The sequence below is a fragment of the Falco naumanni genome, chromosome 1 (genome assembly GCF_017639655.2).
Source record: "Falco naumanni isolate bFalNau1 chromosome 1, bFalNau1.pat, whole genome shotgun sequence".
NCBI lineage: Eukaryota > Metazoa > Chordata > Aves > Falconiformes > Falconidae > Falco > Falco naumanni.
Window position 1 is genome coordinate 66570178 of NC_054054.1, and position 20490 is coordinate 66590667.

The 20490-nt window shown below is 41.1% G+C and overlaps 1 protein-coding gene across 7 annotated transcripts in view; it reads left to right on the forward strand.

Annotated features, from left to right (window-relative positions):
* Positions 1-20490, forward strand: part of SLC20A2 (solute carrier family 20 member 2) — a 59010-nt gene that overhangs the window by 1603 nt on the left and 36917 nt on the right. For 4 of the 7 annotated variants that reach the window (XR_005828402.1, XM_040597518.1, XM_040597557.1 and 1 more), the window contains exon 3: positions 17346-17489. The exons of 2 other annotated variants lie outside the window; for them this stretch is intronic. The gene's annotated coding sequence lies outside the window, so the exon portion shown is untranslated. Of the gene's footprint in view, positions 1-17345; positions 17490-17636; positions 17656-20490 lie in introns of those variants that run through there. One more of the 7 variants, XM_040597548.1, reaches the window with a different exon arrangement.

A 20490-nucleotide genomic window follows, 5' to 3' on the forward strand; every position in this document is an offset into this window, starting at 1 on the left:
GGAGCTGCTCAACAGTCAGATCTTTGTAAATGCAGTCTTCAGGTGGAGTTACAACCATGGCTCTCTAATCTTATGCGAAAACAATAATCTTCTGTTAAATCGTGGAAAAGTCATCTCTCTCCTCATAACTAATATGTGGCTGGCTAGGTTTTATACTCAGCGCTGCACAGAAGATCAAAGCTTTTTGGACAGAGCTTTATGAATTCCGTGGCAAGGCTCAAGAGGGTCTTAAATATTTCTAAGTATTTCTAAGCTATGAGTGTGACTGTTTAAAGCTGAAGACGATGTAAACTCTGGGGGCCTTGTAGTGGAAATATCTTCCCCTGTGCCATGAGGATTTTGAGTTTCAGTCCGGTGTTACATGTCTGGATAGTACGAATTGGCATGTGCCAGCTGAGTACAGATGAGAACGTAGCCTGTAGCAGCTGCTGTGGTGTCTTATAGCCATAAGAGTTACGAATTTCAGGAGTGTGATGCTCAGGTGCTGCTAAACTTTCTGTCAAACTTCCCTTCCAAAACTGTCTCATCCATCAAGAAGACCTGCAGGGGAAGCCTTTGCAGTACACTTCTACTGCTGACAGCAGTAGAAGCGCTGAAAGCAGGGAGAAGATCCCAGTGCCTTCGTCTGAGGGCAGTTTGCAGGGAAGCTTCTTCAGCGCAGTGCAAAATTATTCATTGAGAATATCCTAACCTGTGATGAATCTTTCTGTAATTTACATTTTGCATATATGTTTAAGCAACATTGGCTAAAAGCCTGGTGACAGCACAGGGCTCTGGAATGTCTCCTTGTTGCCTGGTAGTTTATTCACGTTAGCTTACTTCCGTGAGCATAATTGCTCCTTTTAAAGTTCTCCTGAACTCAGGAGTGCCGCTGCTATTGAGCAAGCTGAAATTATACACGCTACAGAGAGAAAGGTGGGTATGTTGCAACCTAACCTCTTTTTCCAAGGAATTGAAAAGATTTTGCCCCAGCCCTAATTTCTACATTAAAGAGATTGAAAATTGTCGCTACGTGCCCTCTTCGATGGTGAGGAAGCACCATGTTATTAACTCTGTGATGTCTTTGGCCTGTGATGCCTAAAGAGCAATAGCATTTGGAGGAGGCTTGCTGACAAAGTGGAGTCTTCAGGCATGGTTGCTCACACTCCAAATCGGAAGTAGTGATCAAAAGGCGTTCCCTTTCCCCTCCAAACAATTAAACCATGTTTTAGTCATGGTAAGGAGCCTAGCTGATGTCACCTGATTTATTAAAATAGTCACTCAAACAAAAAGGCAGCACTTGATCCTGTCCTTGAGACAGGGCTGCCACAGAAGAGCAGAAGGTTTCAGTGCCTCGGGCCTCTGAGAATGGAGGTAAGATCCTTTACTTTGCAGCTGTGTTTCTGTTGTGGAATAAGAGTTAAGGGCTAAGAAAAAGTTTCTTGTAGTCTAACAAGCTCCATCTGAAATTGGTGTCGCCTGGATCGGCAGGACTCCCTGCTGGCTAAGGGGCAGATACTGATATGACCAGAGATACTGACCACTTGTAGAACACCCCAAAGCCAGTGCAAATGTCTCATGAGAAATCTGATGTTGGTGAGTGTAAATTGGTGCTGCTTCTTCTGTAATAGAAGGCAAGAAGGGAGGAGGAAAAAAACCACGTCGTGTTAAGAGCATAAGGCTCAGGATTTTTTTAGGCAAGAGGAATCTTGCCTTAATAATACTTTTTTTCAAATCTCTGATAAAAAAAGGCCAATAAAACTCAGCGCTTACTTGTCTCTGTGAAATCTGTGTTTACAAGGAAAAGGCTAGGAACCTTTTTAAGAATGAAGGTGCTTTGCCTGATTTTTGCAAGGAATGTCTAAGCTTTGGGTGTTACTTTAATAAAAATAATTCCTGATCTTTTTATGGAATAGCTAAACTCTGGGCGTTACTTTAAAAAAAATAACTTCAAACTCCAAGGTTAACAGAATTGCTAAAAGGAGTTAGTTCTCAATGAGAAAAACAATAAACTGAATTTGGAATTTCTGAACCAAGCCCTTGAAGGCAATTTGTGGCAAAACTTCAGAAAAAGATTTTTTTTAATTTTTTTTTTTAAAAAATAGCCGTATATCTTCTTTCTCAATTACAGCTAGGCAGTGCTTTGAAAAGTGGTTCTCCCCTTGCAGAGGCCTAAGAATGAGATATTTTAGGAGAACTGGGTTTAATTTTAATTTAACAGTCTAATTAATTAAGAATCCTAATAAGGGGCTGCTCAAGTTAAGGATTTGCTGAAACTGGAGTCTGAGAAAATACTTACATTTGCATATCCGAATAAAAACTTATATTGTGAGTCTGCAAAGGAGTAATCCCCTTCAGTTTATAGAATACAAATTTTCAGATTATAGAAGCATTTGTCTTTTTTGTAATGGAATAGAATGAGTATGGTGAAAAATCTTGGCCAGCAGGAGGGCTGTATTACTTTCCAAAGTATCCTCTGGATCATCCTGAAAACATAGTTTCTAATATGCTCTTGACTGACAGTATAGGGTGTGAAGCATAAATTCCTGAGCAGGGAAGATGTATGTTGGTTGTGCAATGGGAGACTCCATGTGATCTCGTTATTTATGGTGCTTCTCTCAGATGTCTTTCTGGGACTCGAACAGCTGCTGTGAACTTTACCCAGCACAGAGTACTCTGTATGTTTGAACAACTCAGTTTTGTCGTGGCTCCCATCATGGTGTACGCTCTGATGAGCAATATTAGAACCAACTTCTGTGACACTGGTTGTAAAAAAAGAACAGAACTTAGGGAACCCTTTTACTGATTGGGGAGGGGTGGGTAATAATACCATCTTCTATAGCTTTGGTTGGTGGACATTAGGGAGTGATAGTTGAAGGCGTCCAAATTCTTTATGCTGTAATATGGAAGGAAGGGTAGACTGACAGATGAGGAAGTCTTGCTTTTTCTTTGCAGAGGGAAGTTCAGAAGGGTAGAGGCAGAGGTGCAGACTTTTTCAATCTTACCTCTTTTCTTCATGACCATCTTGTTGAATGGCAGCAACTGTTGTTTGCAGGAACTTTCCCTCACTTTTGTAAGGAGGTGCGGTTCATCTTGCGTGATATGTGGCATTGCCATTGCTAAATAGGTCCAAATCTACAGTCAGATAAGGGTTGGAATAATTGATGTTCTCAGCTCAACTTAACTAAGTTCACATGATCTGTAAGTGGCCAGAGGATTTTTTCTTAGGCAAAGTATGTACTGCTTGTACATTTATTTAAGGCTATTTTTAGCACAACAGACTGAGAATTCTAGCAGCCAAAAATACCTTTGTTGAGTCCGTTAAAAGATTTCCTTACCCAAATTCCGGGTTTGTGTGTGACAAAACAGAAAATATCCCATCTTTTTTACTTCATCTTCAGTAATGACCCAAAAGCAGAGCAAGCATTGCACTCAAGGCCTCAGAGATTTCTTTTACCGCTGCTGATGGGAGAATTGTTCTATATCATTACTGTCTTCTCTTTCGACCTCAGCAAATTCTGAAATGCCAAAGGCAAACCACTTGATGGCTGATCAGAGGTCCTGGAGATGCTGTTACGGCAGTGCTCTGAAACTTGTGGCTTGGACCACAATTTGAGGGTTGCCTAAGAGCATAGTAGAAGTACTCTGTTCAGTATGTTGTCTTTATACATGTGAGACAAGAACAGGAAAGTGTTTATGGCCTCTTAGAAAGTATTAAGATCATCACTCTGGCACAGAGTTTCTAAGACTGCTGCATAACTATTAAATGGCTTGGGGGTTGGTCGTTGAGAAGTATGCAATGGGACAAATTAACTGCCATTATGAGACCTGTGATTTTATTGACTAATCAGTATGTGATACTCAAATATAGAAAAAAATTGCATGTGGTTGTATTACTTAATGAGCTAATAGTTGGCAAAGCAGTGCCTATTCCCATGTCTGCTAGTGCTATTTTGATCCGTTTGTTTATGGACCATAGGCTGTGACAGGAGTTTTCTCTTGACCGGTTGCTTGCTTGAAGATCTTTCTAAAGAGGGATGATAACGTGTAATTTTGTTTTTGGTTGAGGCAAAGAAGTGTCCTCTTGCCATAATGTACCAGTTCCAAGCCTGTAATCAAAACAGTTGCAATAAAACAGTGATGGCTATGTGGTGTTTCTCACAGATGCTGTAAAAGCTCTGTCATCTCCCTGGGGGGCCATTTTACCATAAGAGATCAGTCAGACGTACTTTTTCTCTCCTAAAAACTTTAGGATTAAGGTTCTGTGGCCTGGGGTCCAAAGTTTTAGCTCCAGAGGCTGGGATAAGAAAATGAAGCCCAAATAGTTACTGTAAACAGGACTATGTTTTGGGGAGACAAGAGGATCCAGAACCTCAAGTTTGCTTTAGGAGTCTCCTTTCTTTGTCTGCTGCTTGCATACATCTCCCCCCCAACATTTGTTGTATGAAGGTGTGGCTATATACCTTGATGCCTCTTGCAAGTGTTGTGTGAGCAGGAACAGCGGTGACTAATCACACTGAAGCTTTAATAAGTACTTGGTATAATAGTCATGATGAATATGTCATGAACTCATCCATGAGTAACAACACAGGCTAAAGTTACTTCACAGAGGAACCTGAGGCCCACAGGAACGTCAGCCATGAGCAAAATGAGATTGGTTTTGCTTGGTTGGACACTGTTGTTCTTTATTCAGACGTGGAGGTGGAAGGGGAATTCTTTGCTCAGAGGGAGAGGTTCCTGTGTGACTTTGAAAAGCCCAGCATGGTATGCTTCTTGTCTGTTCTTTTATAACTAAATTCATCAGCATCTCAAGGGGGTTCAAAGAACACAACACTGGGCAAAACAGTTTGCTTGTAAGGGTAGCAGCTCTGGAGTGGAAAACAACCTGAAAAATGAGCTTGCAAGATATGGTAGAGAGGCCTACTGTAATTCTGGTGGAGCTGCCAGCTTCCAGCAGATTCCAGAAGTTTAGCGGATAGAAATGTTGCTGGATAACTGATAGATGTTGCTAGGTTGTTGCCTTAAAGACCCTCAGATTGTGTTCCCGCTCTGTAACAGGGCACAGTATGGCATGGGAGCTTACTGTGAAAGCAGTGCTGGAGCCCTCGGAAGGAGAAGAGAGGTGGTTTAATAGCAGTGCTAGTTCCCATAGTGCAAGAAAAAGGACGTTGAAATGAAATTGAAAATCAGTACATTGGAAACCTGGCATAATTATACCACATGATATTACCGAGGCCAAAAGTTTAGTTGGATTCAAAGCAGACCTAGACATTCACATATATATATAATGACAATGTCCAGAGTTGCAGTAAATAGGATTACAAATAAATTAAACCTTCATGCTAATTGATGAGGTCAGGAAGGAATTTCCCCTTTGGGTGAATTACATCATTGTTCACTACCCCAGCTGTCCTGCCTTCTGAAGGCTCTGGTCCCAATCACAGGAGGCAGGATTCTCAAACAGATGGACCAGCGATCTGACCTGTTGTGGCATTGCTTAGCTTACCTTGCCTGGGTAGGATCTCATTGAAAGTATTTCAGAAGCATTTATACTTTTTGTAGGGTTTTCTGAGGCTACCTGTACTGCAGTGTATGTCTGCTTCTCCAGTTTCTCATTGACAGAAGAGGACAGCTGTTGACAAAGTGCCTTTAATGAATCCTGAGAAGTGCCTGCTAACATGTCAGCAGCAGCCCACGTAAAGATGGATGGGTGTATAAGGCGTCGCTGTATTACTGTGTAGGTTAAAAAGTAGCTCTGTGAGCAGCTGAACTAATGAAGATGAGAGTTTCCTGCAGCTTACTCAGTTTTGGTGGCACTGTGGTATCTTAAACATCTTCCCTCCTTTCTTTCCATTACACAGCAGTACCGTGAGTGTCCCTGATTTTCCCAACACAGTGCCTGAGCAGCCTATCGCTGACCTGTAGTTCTTAAGTATATTTCATCACAACATGATGTCTCCCTGATGTTTGTGAATGAGGCACGTTGCTCGGGGCTTCTCAGTTATTTATTCTGCAAACCTGTTGTAGGAATTGAGCACTTGTGAAATCTCTATCCATTTCCATCAGATTAGCTTGAAATTTGCCTTATAATTTATGTTTCTGTGCATGGGACAGTTGGTGTGGTTATGTAACTATTGTTTCCTTGGGAAACAAGGAAAAGTATCATTTTTCCAAGCAAGTTGCCATGGAACACTCTCAAAGCAGTGAGGTGCATGAACAGTTATACCAAATAATCGAGGCACGTGTGCCTTTAAAACACGCACTGTTTAATCTTAAGACTTTCCCTAAGGTATAAGGGGAAGGCTTCCTTGCCAAAACACTGTAATTGAGTTAACAGTCTGGAAGGTTTCAGTGCTTTGTTATTGAGCTACAAAATTCTTCTGCTGGTGTTGGCCGTTATGAAGATCAAAGTTAGAAGTACCAGCCTACCAGTAAATTGTCTCTTCAAAAGAAAATTGAAAATTCCTCGGTTGTTTCAGATGACAGCCAGCGTCAGATCTTTTTGACAATTATTAATCTTTCTTTGCAGCTCTCTTTCTGCCTGCAACAGTGAGCAGCCTGCATGTCTTGTACTCCGTATAGTGTATATGCTGAGTGTAGACACCTGATTAATGAGTGAGGATGTCAATAATAAATTGAGCTACTTGTCTGCAGTTAATTTCTGGTGCTCAGGGAGAATATGGAGTTTTGATGATTATGGAACAGTGAAATTGTGGTTTCTGTTTCTTGTAGACAGTGGTCGCCATGATAAAAGGTTAAGGATCACTGTGGTATAAAAGAATTGGATGGTATCTGGACATGTTCTGGATGTTCTGCTATAGGACATGTGTGGCTGCATCTGCTTTTGTGCTCTGTAAGCTCCTGAAATCTGAGTTGCCTTTCCGGAGTAGGCAGTAGCATGCTTCTCAATAGCAGGTATGATTGCTGAGCCACTGGCTTTTAGGACTGTTTGCCTCCTAAGCACTTCACAGGGTAAGGACTTCTTCAAGAGTTCAGGGTAGAGGGAATATGTATTTTTCTTTGACATATAATCCCTGCACAGCAAGTAAATGTCCGGTTACTTAACAGCTATTGTTTCTGCAATACCCAGAGCACTGTCACGAGGGTTTCTTCCTTTGACTGTCCAAGGCTTAGTTATCTTCTCTGCTGCAGTGTGCGAGAACCAAAGCCAAGGCTTTTTGTGCTCAGATGGGACTCTGTCCCTACAGCTGTCTTTCGTTGCTAGCATAAGACACAAAGTGACCTGTCGTTTTGCTGGGAGGAGTTGGGGAAGGACTATGCTGTCTTTCTGAGTGAAGTGTACCCTGTGTGTGGAGCATGCTGCTGTGGAGTGCTTTTGCAGAAGAAAGGAAGATATTTCAGATGGGAGGTGGAATTCCGAGAATTTGAGATAGTATCTGATAAGAGGTAGGATCTGCTCTGCCTCTGCTAGGAAGAGATTTTGGTGCTAATGCTTATTTAAAGATGACCTTAACCCTAAAAGGGAGAGATAAAATTGCTTTCATCCTCCTGTCTTACTGAGAGCTGGCTGGTAGAATGGGTTTGGTGCCTGCTTATCTGTCTTGAAGGCTTCATGGCTGAGGAGGCTGCAGAAATCATTTCTCCTGCATGCCCTTGTTCAGCATTCCAGCAAAATCATGAGACAAAAATGGTTTGGGCTGCTTGTTTGGATGCAAGATGGCTGTGTCTCCATTTTGCGGATGAGTCATCTCTCTGCCACTGTGTTGTTAGACTCCGAACAGTGTTGCTGTTGGCTTTGGGCCCGCTTGATCCCAAGTTTTGGATGTCAAAAACAAATAGGCAAGTCACCTCCACCCTAATGCCAAACTTTATGATATGATTCTGGGGACAAAGACACATTGAAAATACCTTAGGCCTTTGTCACCTTGTAGTTAAACTGCTGTAATGCAGGGGAAGTGTCTCCTCCGGTACCCGATAAATGTGTAAAAATGCAAACTTACTGTGGAAGTTGTGTAGATTAAGGAGCAATGAATGGGGAAAGCAGAGGAGAGGCTTACATCTTAGCTTTTGGTCTCAGTTGTGGACTGGAGCTCTACTTACTCGGACAGATGGGTCCTGGGTAAAGATAACTTGCATTGTTTTTGGTAGCAGATAAGTTAGTAGATGGGTCAGTGGTTTCTTTCAGTTAAGCTGGCTGCTGCAGACTACTTCTGCAAGCTTGGCACCTGATGATGTTTTCCCCAGTATATAAGGCTGGCTGGTATGGGATTTCTGCAGCTTGTCATGTCAGGAATGGAGGTGCAAGTTGGGAGACTTCGTTAGTTACTGGAATTTTGGCACATGCTGTTTACATACCTAGTTTGGCAAAACTTTGCTTTTGTGAAAGGAACTCTTATTTCCTAAAAGGAACTTGAATGAAAGTTGGGATTTTATTAAAGACACAGAGGCATATTATTATTCATCTTTCCTTGCTTCATCCCTGTGATGTTTCCTGTTTTGCTTCTTGAGATACAGGTGTCATGATGAGGAGCTTCTCAGAAACAGAAGTGGATGATGAGTGGAGATGAAGAAATCATACATTTAAGAAGTTGGCTCAAGTTTCCGTTACAGGCATGGAAAGTTTCTGAGACCAAGCCATGTGAGAAGAACATGAGTAAAGAAGAGGGAGATGTAGACCCAGACTTTCTAGAAGGGATTGCAGGATTTGAGAGGACGCTGCACAAACATCACGTAGTTTGCTTGCTTATTCATTTACCTGCACCCCTGGATTGTAATACTTTGTTTGCATATCTGTTTGGAAGTTGAAAAATCCCCTCACATCTGTGTCTTTAATATAATCATGGCTTCCGGCTTGTTTTAGGAAGAGCAGAACGCTGCTGTAGTTTTATTTGTGGATTAGATAGCTGCTGTTTTGTACTTGAAATCAATTTTGTTCTTTTGTAGAAACATACATTGAATATGGAGAAAATCAGACCATGACCGTTGAGGAAATCAGGGGGTTTGCTTGCATTTTATAAACAGCCTTTGCATAAAAAGTGTGACAGGTGCATAGGCAAAAGAAAAAAAGACAGTGCTAGTCCTCTAATTTAAGTAACCTTGTAATGTATTGTTCTTACGCTGTCCTTAGATGTCAGAATCAAATATTAATCAGCTCAATCTTTTTTACTTGACTGTTGGTCACAAAAATATTCCAGATAGGTAAGATTTCTTGGCAGGACTGTGGGGTTTTAAGTGCAGATTACTTAGTATTGGGTTAGGGGAGAGCTTTTTAGAAGGGTAGTTTTTTGATAATCTTGGCTGTTACGTGACATATCTCCAAGGATATGCTAGCTATGCAGTCCAGCAACTTAAGATGCTGTGAACAGACTTAATTGTAGTAAGTCTTTGATATGTAGGTACTAAGACTTTGACATATATGTATTTATAATTTTAAAATTAAATGTAATTTCCTATATTGGACAGCATTGCTGGTAGAGGCAAAAAGAATCTTTATTTTTGTTATGAGCTCTTATCTGGTCTTTTATCCTTAATAAAAGGCTATGGTTATTTTTGCATACTGACTGAATATTTGGCCTTTAAGAGTATATAATTAGATGGAAGAGTAAAAGCAGTTGTTAAAGAACTGTTTTTCTAATGAATGTAGTTTGAAATCATATAATTTTAGTTTCTTCTGAACAGATGTGATTAGTGTGTTGGAAATAGTTTTACAGTGGATATAAAGGGAACAGTTGAGAGACAGTGGCTGAAAATCTGTCCAGCTATTTTTGTAGCTAACAGTTATATTTTTTTCAGTCTCTTTACTTAGATTTTTCCATATAACTGAACAGCTAAATTACAATTGGATACAAAAACTATTTGCACTTAGTAATATTTATATTTCAAAATAGGTTTTATTGTACTAATTGATAAGTAAATCACAATGACTGTGAGAAAATCCTAGCTTATATTATTACTTTGATAGAAATTTGCATATGGGATAGTATTGTCTGTATCGTATAAAAATGTTTTCATGGATTTTTAGCTGCTGAAACTGAATTCAATAAACTTTAGTTACTGTTGTTGACTGGAACAAGTAAATTGCACATTTCTGTTTTCTTTGCATTACCTCTGCTGCCTCTGTGTTCACCTAGTGTTTCTTCCAGCATTACTCCTTACATGGTATTTGCTTTCTTTAGATTGACCCGTGAGGCACTCTTGGTGTGGGTTTTTGGCATGTTCTTGTGGAAGACTTTCTCGATGGAGAACTGTGCCTCTGAGTTTATGCAATTACTTTATGTTTTCTGAATAAACTGTAGAAAAATCCTAGGCAAAATAAAACCCAGGATTAGTATGGTAGCCAGTGGGTCCATATGTAATTTTTTCATATTTTAAATATATTTGTCAGTAACTGATGAATGTATTTTAAAGTAGATACAGAAGGATACCTGAATTTCACATTAGATTAGTGACACTAGTGTATCCCAGATTGAATGTACATTAGTGAACAGTATGATCTACATTCTGGATTACTTTGGAGAATGGAAAATACTTTTTTGCTTGGTTGAGAAAATTTTAAATCTGGAAAGGATTGTGGTTTGTTTTTTTTAAACTCTAGTACTTCAGATTTGAAAGAAACAACCTTGTAATACAGCCCAATCTTACTGTAATCTGTTTAGTAATTTGTGTTAAATGAAGTAATTCAAAGGTGTTCCTGTCTACTGAAGGTTTAAAATATACAGAATCAAAATGCAGGAGATAATTGGTTAAATGCTTAGAGACAGTGTTGATTGAAACATTGAGACCATTTTGGGAGTACTGTGTTCCACTGTTTCAGAGCAACTGTTGTCTTCACAGTCATTTTGTTAATTTGATTTAGTCTGGTTAATTCAAGGCTGAGGAACTGATGGGCAGTTGAAAAAATGGCATAATTAATGTTACCTTTTTAATTTGTGTGTAGAAGTGATGGAAGAGGAAATTACTTCTATGACTTCTGGAAGTCTTGGTGACCAGAAACAACCAGTTGTTTAGGAATTATAGATACCTTGTTTACTTCTTTAAAAGAAAAAATATTTTTACATACTTTTTTCCTGAGTATTCAGTGTTCTTTACATGATGATCCACTTGCTCATTTGTTTTACGCATAACTGAGTGATTTTTCTTCATCAGTATGACAAAGGTAGACTGTGGTCCCTTCCGGTTCTTACAAGAAAAGTGCTTCACACATGCTTCCATACTCCAGAGGACTCTTTACACATGGTGCGGTGGTTGTCATACCTGGCTGCTGTAGACATCAGGTTTTTTTTTTCTTTTTTTTTTTTCCCCTCCTTTTTTGCCTTTTTTTTTTTTTTTTTTTAATCCTGATACTTCAGCTGTCTGGGAATTTGCACCCTGCTTTTGGAGTGGTGTGACTCCTCTCTGTGCTTGTATGGAGTTGAGATGGCTGTGTCAGTGCTGTGCCATTCCCATTGTTGGGTAGGTCACTTTCTGCAAGGGAAATGCCTAGGTCTAGAGAAGTCCCTGTTCAAGCCATCATGGACGTAACAGGATCCTGGCATGGCTAGCTCTGGTTCTCACCCTTCTCCAGAAAGGCAGGGAAGAGGGAGGATTCCTTGTGGAATTCCTGACCTCTCAGCAGCATCCATGCTATCTTTCTTCCTCTGGGCAGCCGTTGCGGTGCTGTAATGCATCACTCTCATTAAAACAGCTAAGCTATAAACGCAGTTTTCAGAGAATGAGGCATGCTAGCTACTGATGCTGTTTGCTGGTGCCATGTACTCAAATATCTTCCGCTACCTTAATGAGTTTCTGTTCCCTTTATAGCCTCTGTCAGCAAGCAAAGAAATTCTAGCTGTTTGAGCTCTTGCTGCAGATCAGTACACTCATCAGTTCACTGGGGGTGATGTGTGTCCCGTTATCCTGCTCATGCCTTTAGGAAGATGCTTTGTGCTTCACCTGGACGCAGGCGCTGGACTGCTGAAGCACAAATGCTAAGGTTACCAGGGTTTGCTCCCAGGAAAAGCCCAGATGAAACACAGCTGTCGCTGCATGAGCAGTAACTCATCTGAGAGAGAGAGTTCTTGAGAACAAGATCCCTGGCCAAGCCGCTACATTGAGCTGGTTTGTAGGTCTACTTTTCCTATGATTTTCAGTGCTAATTCTCGCACGGGAGAAGCATTGGAGAGCAACATTTTCCTTTGCAGAGGATAAAGCTTAGCTTTTCTTGACCTGCTTCACAGAACTGCACGCCCTTAGTAAGTCCTCTTGGAGGTGTTTGCTGAGCCAAGTACCCAACTATGGGACATTCTGTGGCGTGTTGCATTGGTGATGATTTAATTCCTAGCCGATGTGACAAGTCTGTTTGCTCCGGCAGTATCGTCAACCTATGGTGCAGCACCTGGCACATTAACTCTGCCTTGTTGGTGGAACTCAAATGTTTTAGTTTGACCATCACACTGCTCACGTCTGTAGCAGCAAAGGCTACAGGAGATGGGTGTGGACCATTACATGGATTCTGAAGAACAGAGATCAACAGCTATTAGACTTTGCGGGGAAAACGGGTTTATTAGTTGTCAGGTACCCTTCCTCGCATGGTGTCCAGACACTGTTAGGCATGGTCATCAGCCTCCTGGTATAATATTTGGCTCCTATTCCTGTGAAATGAAGCCAGGGTCACAGCTTTCATTGCTGTGTCCACCTTTATATCTTTATTACTGCAGTGTTTTTAGAAAAATAAGCAGAATTTCCATGGCCACGATGTATTGGTCTCATCTACCACTTACTCCCACAACCCTGGTCGGCAACTCAGAGTATTGTCATCCCTCCTCTCTTTGGTTATACTCCTGGTCCTTTCCTCCTTTTGGCATTCAGCTAGCTCATTTCGGCAGTGCTTGGTCCTCTGTCCTGCTGGCCGCACTGATTTTGGAGGTTGTCACTGAGAGCCAGCCAGTGTGGTTTGGTGTGTTGATAGTTGCTTGCTCACTCCAGCTTCCTTTGAAGAGAGAGGGTTGCTGGACTCAGGAGAGCCCCAGCCATCTCTTCTGGTGCAACAGGAAAAGACTCCACAGTGGTTATTCTCTGAAACCCAAACCAAAATGGAAACGGCAAGCAATCCGGCGCTGGAGGCGTCAGGTTTCCTTTATCTGAGAAATTTGCATTGTTGACTTTTGGCAACCGCACTCTGGCTTTTTACCAAGGGGATCTTTGCATAAGCCTCTGAATTTGCAAAACGCATATTTTTGGATTGCCACGGGAGTGTTTCATGGGCAGTTTTTATGTTCTGTGTAAAGTCAGTATAGGTCCCTTAGTAGTTCAGGATAACGCTTCTGGATTTGTCAGCAGTAGCCAGGGCTTTTAGAAATACTTTGCCCGTGCTGGTTGCTTTCTTTGGGTATGGGGCTGGGGAGGGGAACTGATGGATGAAGCTCAGGGAGTCTCAGAGCAGCAGTTCACCCCTTTCCTGTGGCTTAGTATGGATGTAGTACGCTCGGTCTCTGGAGAATCAGCCAGAGTCACGGGCAGTATGAGTCCGGTTCCCGGCATTAACTGGGGCAGTGCTTGAATCAGCAGTGGCCGAAGCCCTACTCCTTCTGAATGGGTTTGCTGCCTTTGAACTCCTCCTGGCTCAGCGTGGGCTTGCGCTGTGGCAGGGGTTGGAGCCAGCCTGGCTCTCCCAGGCCACCCAGCACCCGGAGCCTGTGTCATCCTCTGCTCCCGCCTTGGCCTCTGGCAATTCCAGTTGCAGGTTCCTCCTTTTCCTTTTCCCGGGGCTCACTTGCTCCATGGACAAGTGTGATCTCAAGAAGAATCACGCTGTGTAACATGGCAGCCCTCCCTGCATGCCTATGCAAGCACAGCTGGTTCACCTTGACCGTCGGGAGTGCAATTCTCTTAGCAGGCGTGGGATGTCCTCTTTGAGAGCCTGAGGTCTTGCTGGAAGAGGAAGTTTGGGTGACAATGTGACAGGGTTCAGAACCATCACAAAACCCCATCCAAATGGTTTTCTTCCTCAGCAGAGGAGTCGCTCTGTCCCTGAATGCCAAATGACTTAATTTTTATGTCTACCACGTTAGACTTTCCAGAGAGTCCCTGAGATGGTTTTTCTTGCAGCAAAACACGGATGCATTTCTTTCAATTTGGAGATTATCCTGATGGGTGACAGAATGTGCTGGAGCTTGCTGCCCAATATGCAAAAGCAGATGTGCTTTTGTTGGTTGGAGGCAGCTCTTTCCAGCTTGAACTGTGTGTCTAATTTAGAATTTTGTTGGTATTTGTTAGGCACAGTGGAGTTACCAAAGCAGCCAGAAATGGTGCTGTGTTAAATCTCCATTAGCCTCGAGGACCTCAGGGCTGATTTCCAGGTAATGATCAGTGTGGTGTCCTGCTTCAAGTCCCCCATGGTGTAGATGGTCGCGGGGGCCTTCAAAATGAGAACAAAGGGTATTCCAAGAGCTGGATTTCCTTGAGATACGATGTGATACCTGTGCAGTCATCTGCCACCCGTTTTCATTCCTCTTCGTGACTTTTATTTTCTTTCTTTGTAGATTGGGGGGGAAATAAGGGTTCCCAGGCAGGGTCAGGGACAGAAATACTGGAAAGAGATACAGCTAGTCCCCAGTTCCAGCTGCTTATGACTCCCGGTTTTTGAGTACCAGCAGGTATGTGAAAGCCTGAAAGCTCCTTTTGCTGCTCTGTAACCTTGTTTAAGTTGGCACAATGTAACTGGAACAACATCCTGCAGCTTTCGGATGTTTTTATTGTATTTCTGTTTCTGACCAAATGCAGTTTACGGGTATTCAGGTTCCAATTCTTACAGGCTTTTATGTTAGAAAATTATAAACATCCCCATTATTTTGTACTCAAAATGTATGTATTTTAAGATAAGTACAATTGCTGAAATATATAGCCTTCCCATCTGAACGGCAAAAAGGCCAGTTACATTTGAGATAAAAGTTACATAAAGTTGCAAACTGTGTTTTAGTGGTCACTGGTAAATGAGAATCTGGGCATCTTTCAGAAAATAGCTGACGCAGAAATGCAAAACAAAGAGAGTTTCAAATTAATTATTTAAATTGGCATGTCCTTTTACATTATTTAAACCAGAATATAAATCTGCCTAGCGTGGGTTTGTTGAAACGAATCGGGATCTGTCAGTTGTGGATTTACCAGAATAAATTGCAATTAAAAAAAAATGCTACCTGATGGAGAATGTAATATAGAATATTCATCATTTCTGCAGATACTTGATTTGATGGGAACCAAACTGATGCTGCCATTGCCAAAAGCCGATCCTCATAATTTATTTTGTGGTCATATAAATTTTCCTTTGCCTGCCTCTTTAGTGGTATCCCAAATTGTAACTCTTTCTAATGGTCAACCAGTCTTGGCTTGGATTTTCCCATGCCTGAGGTCTACAGTGCTGATTTAGCAGAACAAAAACTTTGAAGGTATTTCCTTTTCTCTGTGCTGTTTATTATATCCTTTGCCTTGTGTGTAGACCGAGCTCTGAAGCTTAGGTCAACAAGAAACCACCGTTGTGGTCAGGCTGGCTCGTGGGAAGCGGCACTCAAATGGTTCCATGTGGTCTTCTCCCAGGTCTGAGATGATTCCCACAGGTCAGGCTGGCAACTTCTGGCTTTTGAAAATGATGTAGGTAATGTCCTTTTGACGGTCTTGTTACCTGCATTTGCACGCTGGTGGTGGTTACTCTAGGCTGGGTGAACGGTCCTTTAAGGAGAACTAGGGTGGGTTTAGCGTTTACTTGGACCGTGTGGATTTGAGCTTTTCCAAGGTAGACATCACCAACACATCATCTCTGAAAAGAACATGAAATAATATTTTGTGTTCTTTTTTTTTTTTTTTTTTTTACTTTATAAAGTTAAATAAGTGCTTCAAGAAAGTTTCTGTGTTTGTTTATTCACCTCCTTAAAACCTTGGAATCCAGACCTATAAATACAGGCTGACCTCATGTTTACAATTATGACCGCTCTCACTTAAATTGATTGATACTACTTGTTTAAAAGAAAACAAAACTCTTTTAAGATATGTTCAGAGCTGAAGGAAAAGATTAATGTTCTTGTTAAAAAATGTTGCTTTTGTCAATGAGGGAAAGCCTGTTTGAAAGTATCAACCTCTTTCACTTTGTCAAAACTAGGAAGCCTATTTGCCAGCTGTTACAGAAGTAAAAGGAGAGACTTTGCAACCAGACTTATGAGATGTAGCTTTTCACAAAGTTAGCAGCTATATTGCAGGCTTAATAGTTGTTGGGTATTGACCTTAAATAAAAGAGTCAGCATTTCTTACAAAGAATCGTGGCGTGATACTTAGAATTCTTTTTTTTATTGGGGATTTTTAGTGTCATTTCTGCATTGCAGATTTCTAGCTGGAGTTTTGCCCTAATCCTTAGAAGATGATGTAGGCTTACTAATCCATGTGAGTTTTCTTAAGAAATGTAAACCACTTTTCAGGTTTACCAAATTATCCTTGAATATCATCTGCAGCTGAATTTAACCAATTTAGAAATTTTTTGCCTCTTTGTTAAGAAATACCCTTTATTCAAACTTGAAAAAATAGATGAGGTAAGAATTATGTCTCCAAGTCTGTGTTTACAAATCTAAATCGATGATTTGGTTTTCTCAAATGCACAGGACACAGAACATCTACTGATTTAAGTTTATTATGTAGAAATATGATTCCATGTCTTTGAGTGAGTCAGAATGGAGTAAAACTTAACAGTTAAATTTAAAACATCATTTATTTATAAACCAGAATCATGTCCAAATAAATTTGCATCTATCAGATTTTTAAAGCTGTGACAATGCAGTTTTGATTTACATTCCTTTTTGTAGAATAAAATGGCTTAATTGCATTATGTAGTATTGAAGCAAATATTTTATATAAAGCTAAGCTGGGTGCTTTTAGGCAAACATTATTTTTGCCTTGACATACATGCAAAAATGTTTCCCACTTAAAGGAAAGTGGTTGAAGGAATTTGGATTGGGTAATGTAGGTTGAACTGTTGAAAGCGAAGTTGCTTGCTTAGGCATTGATCCAGTCAAAACTCGTGCACATCTCTAACTTTCTGCAGTCTGTGTAGCCTGTGAGACCTCTACTGACATGGATAAAGTAACAAGCATGCAACATCTTTCCCGAATTGGATGTGCGTACCCTACCGTCACATGCACTTGAATTAAGCCTGCATTTAAGCGTGCTTGCAAACAGAAGACCCGGGGCTCCTCAGAAATTACCTGATCGCACCAAAATGCCCAGCTGGCAATCAAAAATGAGATTTCCTTTCTTGTCTATGCCTATGCTTGGGGCGGGGGGGGGCGGTGGTGGGGGAAAGGGAACGTTTTGTTGCTTTTAATATGAGCTTCATTGGATTGGTTTGTCTCATAGTGCAGTCGTGACGCAGTGTTGTGTTTTATCAGTGCCCACCCCCAGCAGAATTCTTTGCTTAAGAGGAGGCAGATTTTCACCTACTGAATAAGACTGTGGACTCGCATTGATGCTTCTCGGTGTTGTCTTGTGTGCTCTCCTGTGCCAGAGTGAATTTTATCCTGGGACTGCCTGGTGTAAGTTACAGCCCTCTTTCTACCCTCTGGAAGTTTGCATGTTCAGATGTGACTGTGCTGAATGATAGAATGTCTATTTTAGTCTTCAGCCTGTATTTACAATCAGGAGGGCAAGTTGCTCAGGAACTTTGCGCCTTTTTCTTTTGAAACAGCTTTTAAACACTGGGTGAGTTTTAAAGATCTCTCTGCATGGTTTTCTTTTATAAAACGTGTTTTCCATAACCATGAACACTTGTTTTCTCTGAATGGATCTTAAAAATCTGTAGTGATGAAGCATAAAAACCACTTGTTTGTTAGAAAGGCTTTTGTTCAGTCACTGAAGGATCAAGTTGTTCTTTAGTTAAAGAAAAAAGATACTTATCAGCAAATGCACAAGGACTTGTTGATACTTTACCTGTCTCACTTGTTTGTAGAATTGCTGTTTAAATATGACTGCTGTCTGTGTTTTTAGCAACAGAATCTCATGCTAAATATTTTATATGCATTTTTGACCTTTCAGTGGTTGGAACAGAGGTTGATAGGGACTAAGAAAAGGAAGCATCCTCTAGAAGTTTTGGGAGCTGGTGGTGACAGTCACTCGCTGCAGTGTTAAACTGGGTGGGAGTCCTTGGAAAGCTATCACCTTCAGTCTTGTTTCTATATCGAGTAGCAGCATCAAGTATGCTTAAACACGTTGTGAATGTGTTAAAATAGGAACTGATTGATACAAAAACTGCCTCTGCAGATGCGGTAATTGATATTTTTTTTTGTTTTGTTTTAACTAAGCTAAAGGTGCTTTTTTGTGTGCTGGAGCAGTAAACTTGCCTCATGCTTGGCCTTGTGACAAGTCCTGTGCATGTAGTTTAAAGCCATATAGGGATGTTCTTAGTCTGGAACCACTTGAATTAATACCACTTTTCATATCATGAGTGTAGTATTAGTAATTTAAAGTAGATAATTTGTGAGTCTTGTGGCCCGAACATGAACTGGAAACGATAAGGACTATTGATGTGAACAGCTTTAGTAGTTTTGGCTATATATCAGGCTTGGTTTCTATGCAGTGCTGTGTTTAGTACCAATAGACTGGAATGCCAGATCTGGTATGAGTTTATATACGTAGGTGGGAAGCCTGACAAATTGGTTTTATATAAAGAGCAAAATACAGAAATGAGAGAGGTATGGAATAACCTCCTAGAAGCTGCTGTCTGGTAAGCATTTTAGACAGACTTTTCAGCCACAGGCAACTAGAAGTGAACCTGCCTGTCAGTGCAAATTCAGTGCCACTGTTTATTATGAAATGTTTGATGTTTTCAACACTGCAGGGGAAAAGAAATCATCCTCCCCAGTCTGTCTTGTCATAATGCAAAGTGGAGCAGTTGTAAGAGTTATCTTGAGAAATGCTACGCTAGCTGCTGTCTTTCGATTTTTAATTATACTTGGGCAAAACCAAAACAGTTAATCCCGGGACCTGGTGGAGGTCCTGTCCAGGGTAGGAGAAAGTTTTCAGCTGCAGAGTGGGGCAGCTTCTGAGAGCAGAAGAGCTGCATACAGCGTGATTTAGATATGATATGGGCTGCATGTGGGATGATTTACATACTTTTTAATGCTTCACAAGTGCAGTAGGTTCTTCCCTAATTATCTGAGAGAAGAAGATTAAGGGACATTTATGGGGTCTCTGTTTCCTAATTTATGTCACACAGTTGGATTGCTGGTGGGTAATGCACTCTGATTGTTTCCCTAGACTTTGAACTTTGTCCGGAGCTTTTATTTAACGGTTCATCTGTGTTGTTAGATGTTTCTGTGTTCTCTTTAGCAACAATTTGTTTGGCAAAAAACTTGCAAAACCTGACATCTTTGTTTTTCAAAGTGCGTTGTTTTTTGGGTTTTTTTCCACTAAAAACTTGTCTAGGCTTAGAAGTGTACTGTGAATAGTTTCCAGAAGAACTGTCTCAGTAACTGTATCCATATATATGTCCTAAAGTGATCTTGTGGTTACCAGGAGATCCCAACCTTTTTCTGAGGATTCACTTCTTCATGAATTAAGGTGCTTACTTACCTAGGTTTTGGTTTCATCTTCCCCTTAGGGAGGAAATAGCACTTTGTGTTGACAGAGTTATAACAAGATGTTTAGCTAGCAACAAAATAAAATCCAAGGGGGGTGTCTGGATCATCTGCCAGCAAGGCAGAGGGACGTGCTTAGCATTTCCAAAACTCAGATTTTTCTCACTGAGGTGCAAGTTCTGTAAGTTTCTAAGTCCACTTAAACAGTTAAAAGCTTCTACTTAGATCTCCTAAGTATGATACTCTAATTACAGATCATAAGAAGCCTGTATTAGCTAAAAGTCTCGCCTTCATGCAGAATTAGCTTCTCACAACTTGAAATTTCATCTCCATGTATTTCCCTTCACTCTAGCAGCCATCAGATGCATGCTTCGGCTTCAGGTCCTGTAGCTCCCCAGTGCTAACACAGCTCTTCTGCCCTGCTGATGCCCAAGGGTGAGTTTGCAGCATGGCCACTGCAGTGCAGGCTGAGTTCAGGGAGAGTTATCCGAAGCATAAATAGGAAAATGAACTTTTCAACCCAGAGTCTGCTGCAGTAGTGTAGTGCACCCAGCTGCAGAGGCCTTGGCGGAGAGGTGGTATCAATCCTGAAGGTAAAGGGGAGGACTTCCTAGTGTCTAGTAGGTCAGGTTGAGTTGCATTTGGTATGCATAGAGGCGTGTTGATGAAATATAAATGAGAACAGAAGAGAAACAGGCTAGTGGCTTCCAGCTGTCACACAGGGAGCAGAAGATCTGCCATTCCCTACTGTACAGCATTTTTTCCAGTTTCTTTTTCATCCCAGTAACATGAAATGCCACAGGCTTTTGGGTTAGATTAGGTGATGAGGGGCATAGCTAAGCGTGTCTGAGCATGCCAGATGTATTTTGGGCTCTAGAAAGAAGCATGCTACAAGATTTAGTCTGTATTTAGTCACTGGCCTACTTTGCAGGATATTTTGCATTTCTGAAAACTTTCTCAG